At 48.5% G+C, this 8,381-nt stretch overlaps 1 pseudogene; it reads left to right on the top strand.

Annotated features, from left to right (window-relative positions):
* Positions 1 to 1,691: 1,691 nt before the first annotated feature.
* LOC112199115 lies at positions 1,692 to 6,475 on the top strand (annotated as a pseudogene).
* The last annotated feature ends 1,906 nt before the right edge of the window (positions 6,476 to 8,381 follow it).

Below are 8,381 nucleotides of genomic sequence, written 5' to 3'. Positions count from 1 at the left end.
CTAAACTTTGAACTGTGCTTCGTCGTCTTCAAGCTTTCTGCGTCTGAAATAGGGCAAAAAGGTTGAAGCGATATTACCGAGTTTTCGTGCGTGGAAGAACCGACGACCTCCGGCTCCGAAGACAAGTGCTCACACTGCTGTCAGGGACTCCATCGTTGAGGTTGGTATTCTGACTAATCTCCCTGTTTCATTGGGTGTCTGCCATGGTGATTTTTGGGTGTTTCTGTGGTACGTCCTTTGTTGAAGTGTTGTGAGGATGTGAGAGTGGGTTTGGGGATGGGTTGCTGTATTTGACAGAATTGGGGTTTTTAGGGATTTTCTAGATGGTTGAATCTGGGTTTGAGTGCGTTTGTTCATGTTTTGGTATTTTCTGGGTTGGGTGTTGTTGATGTTCTTGGGTACTGACTGATATAGGGATAGGTTAGATCCTGTGTGAGCTAACTGATTTGGGTTTTAGGGTTTTGGGATGGCCGACGTCATAGAGATTTCGAGCAGTGAGGATTCTGGATCTGAAGTGTCGTTCAGGGCGGCGGATAGAAATTTTATTGACTCGTTGCATCCGTCTACCCGTGCACGAACCTCACTGCCAGAACCGCTAGAGGTCGAGCCGCTACAGACCATTCAGTGGGACGTAGCTATAGGTCATGCATCGGGTCCGGAGAGTTCTAGGGCGGGGGAGGCTGCCGCTGCTCATACTATGCACGAAGAGTGCCTAGAAAGTAATAGTGCCGCCAGCGGTTCCGCTGGGGGGAAGGTGTAGCGGGGGAGGATACGGAGTCGGCCTGGGTGTTCAAGGATGGCACCCCTGTTGACGAGGCGGGAGGTAGGATGACCGCTGTTGCCGTCAACTTGCTGAGCGGGTGTTCCGGTTGCCCCGCATGGTGAAGCTACGTCCGCCGACGGTAGAAGAGAAAGCTTCGATCCTCCCAGCGGGCCACGCCGCGGTGCACGAGGCTATATTCCGCGAGAGAGTGACCCTCCCGCTAGTACCCAACCTACAGATCCTGGTGTGCGAGTTCGGCATCGCCTTTGGGAAGTGTGCCCCAACATGTGGCGGTTACTGCTGGCGCTGAACTAGTGTGGCTGTTGTCTGGTTGCGAAGGACCGACCGTGGCGGAGGTTTTACACTTCTACGAACTGGTGTACGTGAAGCGCCAGGGTTGTAGAGGGCAAGTAAACCTCAGTCGTCGCTAAGGAGCGCCCATGCTGATCGAGAACCTGAGGGACTCGATGTCGTACTGGCGGGGTTCCTTCTACATTGCTACGGCGGGGTGGGAGTACCAAGCGGTGTCTAACGAGGGGGAGCCGACGTTTAGAATTAAGTCGGAGTTTCAGCCCATCCGAGGTTGTTTGCTGTCTCCGCTGACCACGACTGGAGGGGTTTTTTTTTTTGTACTCGTACTTGTACTGATAATGACCTTTCTTGTGCAGCGGGACAGCCTGACTCGTGAGGAAGAGTGCCGCGTAGCACGCATCAGGGGTTGCTGGCGGAATCGCAACTTACTGGACTTCGGTCTCCTTACCGGGTGGGAGCTGTTGGTAGCTCAACAGCTGACGCGTGCCGTTGGTAAGTACTCTCCGCTTTACCGCACCCTTTGTGAGGTTGCCTCATGCTAACCGGCCTGCCATTATATATTTTTGTAGAGACCCCACCGGGAAACAAGGCGAGCCGTGACGCTTTTGCAAAAGCTATGGACCGCTCTGAGGTCGACAATTTCCTGGAAGCCATGTATGCGGGCTAGCGGCTCAGAAGACGGTGGTGAACCCGGAGACGCTGGCACTGAGCCCGTCCGAGGTTCCGGTGCCGCTGCCAATGCCGCACCACTCCCATCTTGGTGGTGACGGGTTGCCTGTTGTTCAGGCGGGAATCGGCGTAGCGAACGAGGTGGCGCCGCGGAAAGAGAGAGCACCTGCAATACGGCGCAGGGTGTCGAAGAAGGCGGTGCGCCCAACTAAGGGTGTGACCATAGCGGGGTTGGAGGCGCCGACGGGGGTGCGAGGGCTGCTGGGAGCACGCGGGCGCTGCAGCGAAAGCCCCGTCAACCCGACTCGGGCGGAGAAGAGGAGGAAGTGGAGATAACCGGGGCCCAGGAGCAGCCGAAGAAGTCAAGGCAGGCTCTGCCAGAGGTTACCGCTGATTTGGCGAAAGCGGCGGGTACCAGCGGCCTGGACTCATTTGCCGCCTACGCCGAGTTTCTGAATGACGGTGAACGGGACTTCCTGTATCACCTCTGCGAGCGGTTGGGGTACGGCGGCCTGGAGGGGATTGTTCGTTCGACCGCCGTCAGCGAATCGCCCTTCAGCACAGCCTTTGGGCACATCGCCGTTGGGCTCCATGAGATGTTCCATGCTGCATCGAAACAGCCCCTGGTTGAGCGGGAGCTCAGGGAGGAGGTGGCGGGCCTATAGAGGGAATTGAGGAAGGCCCAGGAAAAGTTGGCTGATGTCGAGCGACGCTTGACAAAGGCCGACTGCGATGCGGCGGACGCCTGTGGCAAGCTGAACGTTGCCATTGAGCGGCACTTGGAGCGGAACGAACAGTTCGCCAAGTTGGACCAAGACATGTCGCTGCTGCGGGATCGGGTGGGAGCCAAGGAGAAGAAGGTTGAGATCCTTCAGCCGGAGTCCGCCGCCAAACAGGCCGAGGTTAAGTGGCTGGAGGGTGAAGTCGCACGCCTGGAGACTGAGGGGAGCCGTGCTGCAGCCGCTGCTGTTGAGTCATACAAGCAGTCAGCGGAGCACAAGAAGGCGCTGACCGAAGCAGCGAAGGCCGGTGCCCTGGCCAATGTGGAAATGCTGCAGCAGAAGGGCGCCATCGACTGGGCCAAAGCGTCGATGCCGGTCGTGCAGCCAACTAAGGAAGCTCCGCCGACAACAAGTACTGCTCCCCTGTCGCCCCTGCTCATGCTGGAGCCTACTCGGGTAGCGGGGAGAGTGGCAGGCTTCCAGAGGGCGACTCTCAGAGGACGCCTACGCAGTCCGAGGTGTCCCGTGCTGGGTTCTTGGCCACCCACACCCGGGCGGATGGCACAATAGAGACCCCCAGTCCCACAGCCTGAGGGTCCGACCAGACGAGCCGTTCCCATCCGTCGCAGGCCACCGGTGGAAATGCTGAAGGTAGCGGAGCCGACCTTGCCAACCCCGCCAACCCTGCCAACCCTTGAAAATAGAAGTAGGAAAGTTTTTGTAGTCGCTGAGGCATAAATATTACGTTGCCAGTTGCCCCCAGTGCTAGACTTGGTAACAATGGTTTGAATAATTCCTCGTTTCATTGATAGCTGTCTGAACAGCGTTTACAAAAGCGGGGTCGTACCCGTTGGGTAGCTTCCCTTAGCTAAATATTGAACAAAAATTTAGCTAAGTCAAGATGCTCTTGGGTAGCGTTATGACTATTTGTAGTAATACCAAAGGTGTTCGGTATTCCAAGGGTGGGTAGAAGGTAGAAGGTGCTTGGGCTAACGACCTCTACAATTTTGTATGGACCTTCCCAAGTTGGGCGGAGTTTTGTTGGCGGTGGTATGACTTCTTTAATTACCCAGTCCCCCAGTTAGAGGTTGTAGGCTTTGACCCTGGAGTTGTAGAAACGTGACACTCGCCGCTTGTTCTGGAGATTGCGCAAATGGGCTACGTCTCGCTTTTCCTCTAGTAGATCCCTGTCGAGGTCAACGCCGTCGCTGTTGGTCTCGGGGCAGTAGCCTTTGACCTTAGCGGTTGGTTGGGTTACCTCGATAGGTAGGACAGCCTCAGTTCCGAACATCATACAAAAGGGGGTTTCACCTGTGGCGGAGGTTGGGGTTGTCCTGATGGCCCATAGAACCTCCGGGAGCTTCTCCACCCATAAACCCTTGGCCTCAGCGAGCTTCTTCTGTAACAGTTTCTTGATTATCTTATTTGCTGCTTCGACTTGGCCGTTGGTTTGGGGATGGGCGACCGATGCAAAACGCATCTTGGTGGCCAGGTTAGCGGTGAAAGAGATGAGTTCCTTATTGTTGAACTGTGTCCCGTTGCGCTTGTACTGAATAATTTCGTCCATCCAACTAGGATTGGCCTCGATGTTAAAGATCTCCGCCAGGGTTTTTGTGATGCTTGGCCTGTCCAGAGACTCTACTCTTGTGTCCGCTGGTCTCTGGTGTGGCTGGGCAGTTGCCAGTCTTGCCAGTGAATCAGCCTTGGCGTTCTTTTCTCTGGGGATTTGTGTGATGGTGTGGAACTTGAATTTCTTGAGCAGCGTCTTAGCGTACCCTAAGTATGCCGCTAACTGCTGATCCTTGGCCTGAAAGCTGTCGTTGACCTGGTTAACGAGCAGCTGAGAATTGCTGAAGATGTTGACACTGTCGGCCCCTGAATCGATGGCGAGGAGTAGGCTCGCAATGAGTGCCTCATATTCCGCCATGTTGTTAGAAGCTTTGAAGTTGAATTTCAATGCGTATTCGACGCTAAGCCCTCCTGGTCCTGTTAAGATGATTCCGGCGCCGCTGGCCTTGGCTGAGGCGGAACCATCCACGTGTAGGTTCCAGTCTGATTGTTGGGGAGCCGGCTCCACGGCTGTAACCATTTCCGTTACGGGCGGTACATCGATCTTGGTTTCGGGCTGACTCTCGGTGAGCTCAGCGATGAAGTCTGCTACCGCCTGGCCCTTCATGGCGGTTCGTGATTTGTAATCTATGTCAAACTCGCTAAGCTCAATGGCCCACTTGCTGAGGCGCCCCGAATGTTCAGGGTTCTGCATTACTTGTCTCAGCGGTTGATTGGTTAACAGATGGATTGAATGGGCTTGGAAGTATTGGCGGAGGCGTCTGGCGACAACGATGAGTGCGAGAGCAAGCTGCTCCAATGAAGGATACCGTGTTTCTGCTCCGTTCATGCCCCTACCGGCATAGAAAACTGAGAGCTCGTCCCGGCCTTCCTGCCGGACGATGGCGCAGCTCACCGCTTACTGAGATATCGCTAGATAAATGTACAATGTTTCTCCTTGGACAGGAATGGAGAGGAGTGGAACTGCCGCCAGGTATTCCTTCAGGCCTTGGAACGCCGCTTGGCATTCTGGATTCCAGTCGATGACCTTCTTGTGGGTTGTTTTAAGGGCTCTGAAAAATGGGGCACACATGTTGGTAAGTCTGGAGATGAATCGAGACAAGGCGGTTAACTTGCCCTGGAGGCACTAGACGTGCACCTTCTACTCCGGGTCCTTCATGTTGAGGATGGCTTGCACCTTATCAGGGTTGGCCTCGATGCCCCGCTCACTGACAATATACCCCAGAAATTTGCTGGCGGTGACGCCAAAGAAACATTTTTCTGGGTTGAGGCGCATACCATAGGTCAGAAGGATGGTTATTATGATTTTTAGGTTTGCCACATGTCCGCTGGCTTTTAACTTTTGACCAACATGTCGTTTACATAGACCTCGATTATCTTGCCCAGATGTTCCGCGAACATGGTGTTCATCAATCACTGATAGGTTGCCCCTGCGTTCTTCAAACCAAAAGGCATCACATTGTATAATTGACTCTACCGCATGAAGCATCACTGCCCCCAAGATCTACCGCATGAAGCTTTGGCACACCAATGATGTTCGCCCCAAGTCCAAGTTCTGGTATTTCCTGAAGAAGGTGGCAATGGCCAAATTGTTGCCATCAATGAGGTTATTTTCTTTTCCATTTTATCGTTTGAATTCATATTAGGCTCTGTTTATGCAGTATTATCATCTCCTGTTTTGTCCTTTCACATTTTGTTGTATGAATCAAATCAAATTATGTTTATTCACTCTGTTTCAATTCGGGCATTAGGTGTGAAATGGAAGTTAATTATGTCCATTTGTGTTTTTGCTTAGTGTTGTTAGCTCATTTTGCATTTTGCTCGTGTTGGTTATACACATGTTTTATTTAAACCATAAAGAATAAGATTTTCTGTGTATATGAATCTACATTGGTCTTGGGTGCTGGTTTTTCTTCACAGGTTTTCTGCGGAATTGTACTATTTTGTAATCGTTGGTTGTGATGATCTCTTTTGTATTGCATTGTAGTTGTTGAAATGAGTTTTTTAGGTATAATTTTGAGGATTCTTTCTTTTCCTCTCTGGGTCTTGAGTATTTGATGGAATTGAGTGCAGATTTTGGAGAAGAAACCTACTGTTGTTGAGAACTACGGTATTTGGTTGAGGTATCAAAGCAGGACAGGGTATCACAACATGTACAAGGAGTACCGTGACACCAGTCTGAATGGGGCTGTGGATCAGATGTGCACTGAGATGGCTTCTCGCCATAGGGTCAGGTTTCCTTGCATCCAAATCATCAAGACTGCCACGATCCCAGCTAAGCTTTGCAAGAGGGAAAGTACCAAGCAATTCCACAATTCCAAGATCAAGTTTCCATTGAACTCTGATGATGCATTTATGTCGGATTATGTTCGAATCCTCATTTTAGGTATGCATTGGATTAGAAACAGAACAACATTGCCGGTTAAGAAATGTGTTTAAGCCACCAACTTGTCCTTAATGTTAACTTATAGTACTTCCCTTTCCTGGGGTTTGGTGTTTTGGCCATACTACATGGGCCGCTGACAACTTCTAGGACAAGTAGTTCAATGATTGGCAAGAGACCTATGTTGGGCAGGAAAAGGAAGGCTTGAGATACACAACTCACTGACTCAGACTTTGTAATTCTATCGTTAATTTGGGAGTTTCGTATTTGTCATTTTTTCTGATTGAAATGCTCATTGTGTTTGTGACCTCAATCTTTTGATGAAACTAATCTTATTAATGAATGACAGATTTATACAAAAGGATTCCTTGGTAGTTCCATATATCCTGAATCTGATCAATTTCCTTTCTTTCAATGTTAGATATCCTCTGCTTTGATGCTCAACTCCTTAGAGATTGTATATGAATACTCTGATAAACTGCTTACATCTCCATTCGTATTAGCATGAAACATCCCTTCTCTGATAACCATATATTCCTTAAAGATTTGAAATTTAGGACAGGTAAGATTTATAATAACAAATCAGATCTCTTTTCTAATATGTTAATTTACATGACTCTCATATTGAGCTCCTCATCAGATCTGCATTTATCATAGTCACTTTGCCAGCAATTATAATTGACAAAATAACTCGTAGACAAGGCATGGATATGCAACTAACTCCGACCACATTAGTATGTCATCGAAACAAGCAAAATGATTAGAACACAATCAGGATGACAAATTTTAAATGAAGATAATGTGCATCCTTCATCGAAATGAATTATAATCTCATTATCAAATATCATGTCCATTGTATTCAGCTACATCATTAAGAACAAGAATGTCTGAATGTGTGAACTTTGAAAATGTGTACGTATAATCGAAGATAATAACAATAATGCAAAAATAATTTATTACCAAATGATAAACTAGATTCTCTCGTGTAGTCTTGCATGTGCGACTAGGTAAACTATCCCATATCTCAACCTCCTTGCTTCTTATTTTCACTACCATCAGGAACCAGTGGTTCACTTCTTGACTTTTATCTAGGATGGGAATAAAAATCTGCACATTGTAGATAGTTACAATATGAAATATCTGTTTGACAAACTCAATGAAACAAATTAAAAGTGTGTGATACCTTTTCACATTTCTCAAATACAAAATACCGGAACTCGACCTTGCTTTCCTTTTTCGCTTTGGCAGCAAATGTTGACAGGTCTTCACCTTCTTTTTTCGAAAGTGCTTTGGTCTACATCAAAATACTGAATTTAGTCCCCTACACTGAAATCTTGCACAGACAATCCAAGTAAACAAACTAATCTGTGTTTCACTATCTCTGGATTATATAATTGACTCTACTTGGACAGCTGGTATTGACCTTTTGTTGTTATAACTAAGGGGCCTGTATAGTTTCACAGTTACCTTGCATGTGTAATTATTGTGTAAAACTTTCAGTTGGAATATGGTACCTAGGTGGCAGGTGCTGATCCCATGATGGTAAAACCCTGCTTTACTGTCTAACGTTTTCATTAGGCTACTAAAGCTCATCCATCCATTACTAAAGCTCATCCATCAGCTTTACCAATCCACTCAACATTCCTCACTTCTGTATGTAAATAGACACCATGATCGAATGTGAATCGAAGCCGTCTTTGATCCATGGAACAATAATAGAATCCACCTAAAGTAATAAACACAAGAAGCATATATAGTGTGTAAGTGCTTTAGGTTGCTAACTCCAACCCCACTCAGCTCTATACTTATAATTGGTCCAAAGGTCAGTGTTCTGGTTCGATAACAAGTTACCGGCAACCCACTTGAAACATATTTAAGTTGAGTAAAAAGTCAAGAGGCTTTTCCTCTTAAGAACACTACGCTATTGTAAACGCTGCACAAATTACAGCAGCCCTTTAAGACC

Source organism: Rosa chinensis, chromosome 4 (assembly GCF_002994745.2).
Source record: "Rosa chinensis cultivar Old Blush chromosome 4, RchiOBHm-V2, whole genome shotgun sequence".
NCBI classification, from domain to species: domain Eukaryota; kingdom Viridiplantae; phylum Streptophyta; class Magnoliopsida; order Rosales; family Rosaceae; genus Rosa; species Rosa chinensis.
The sequence above is the reverse complement of the archived record's forward strand: the minus strand, read 5'-3'. Positions and strand labels throughout refer to the sequence as shown.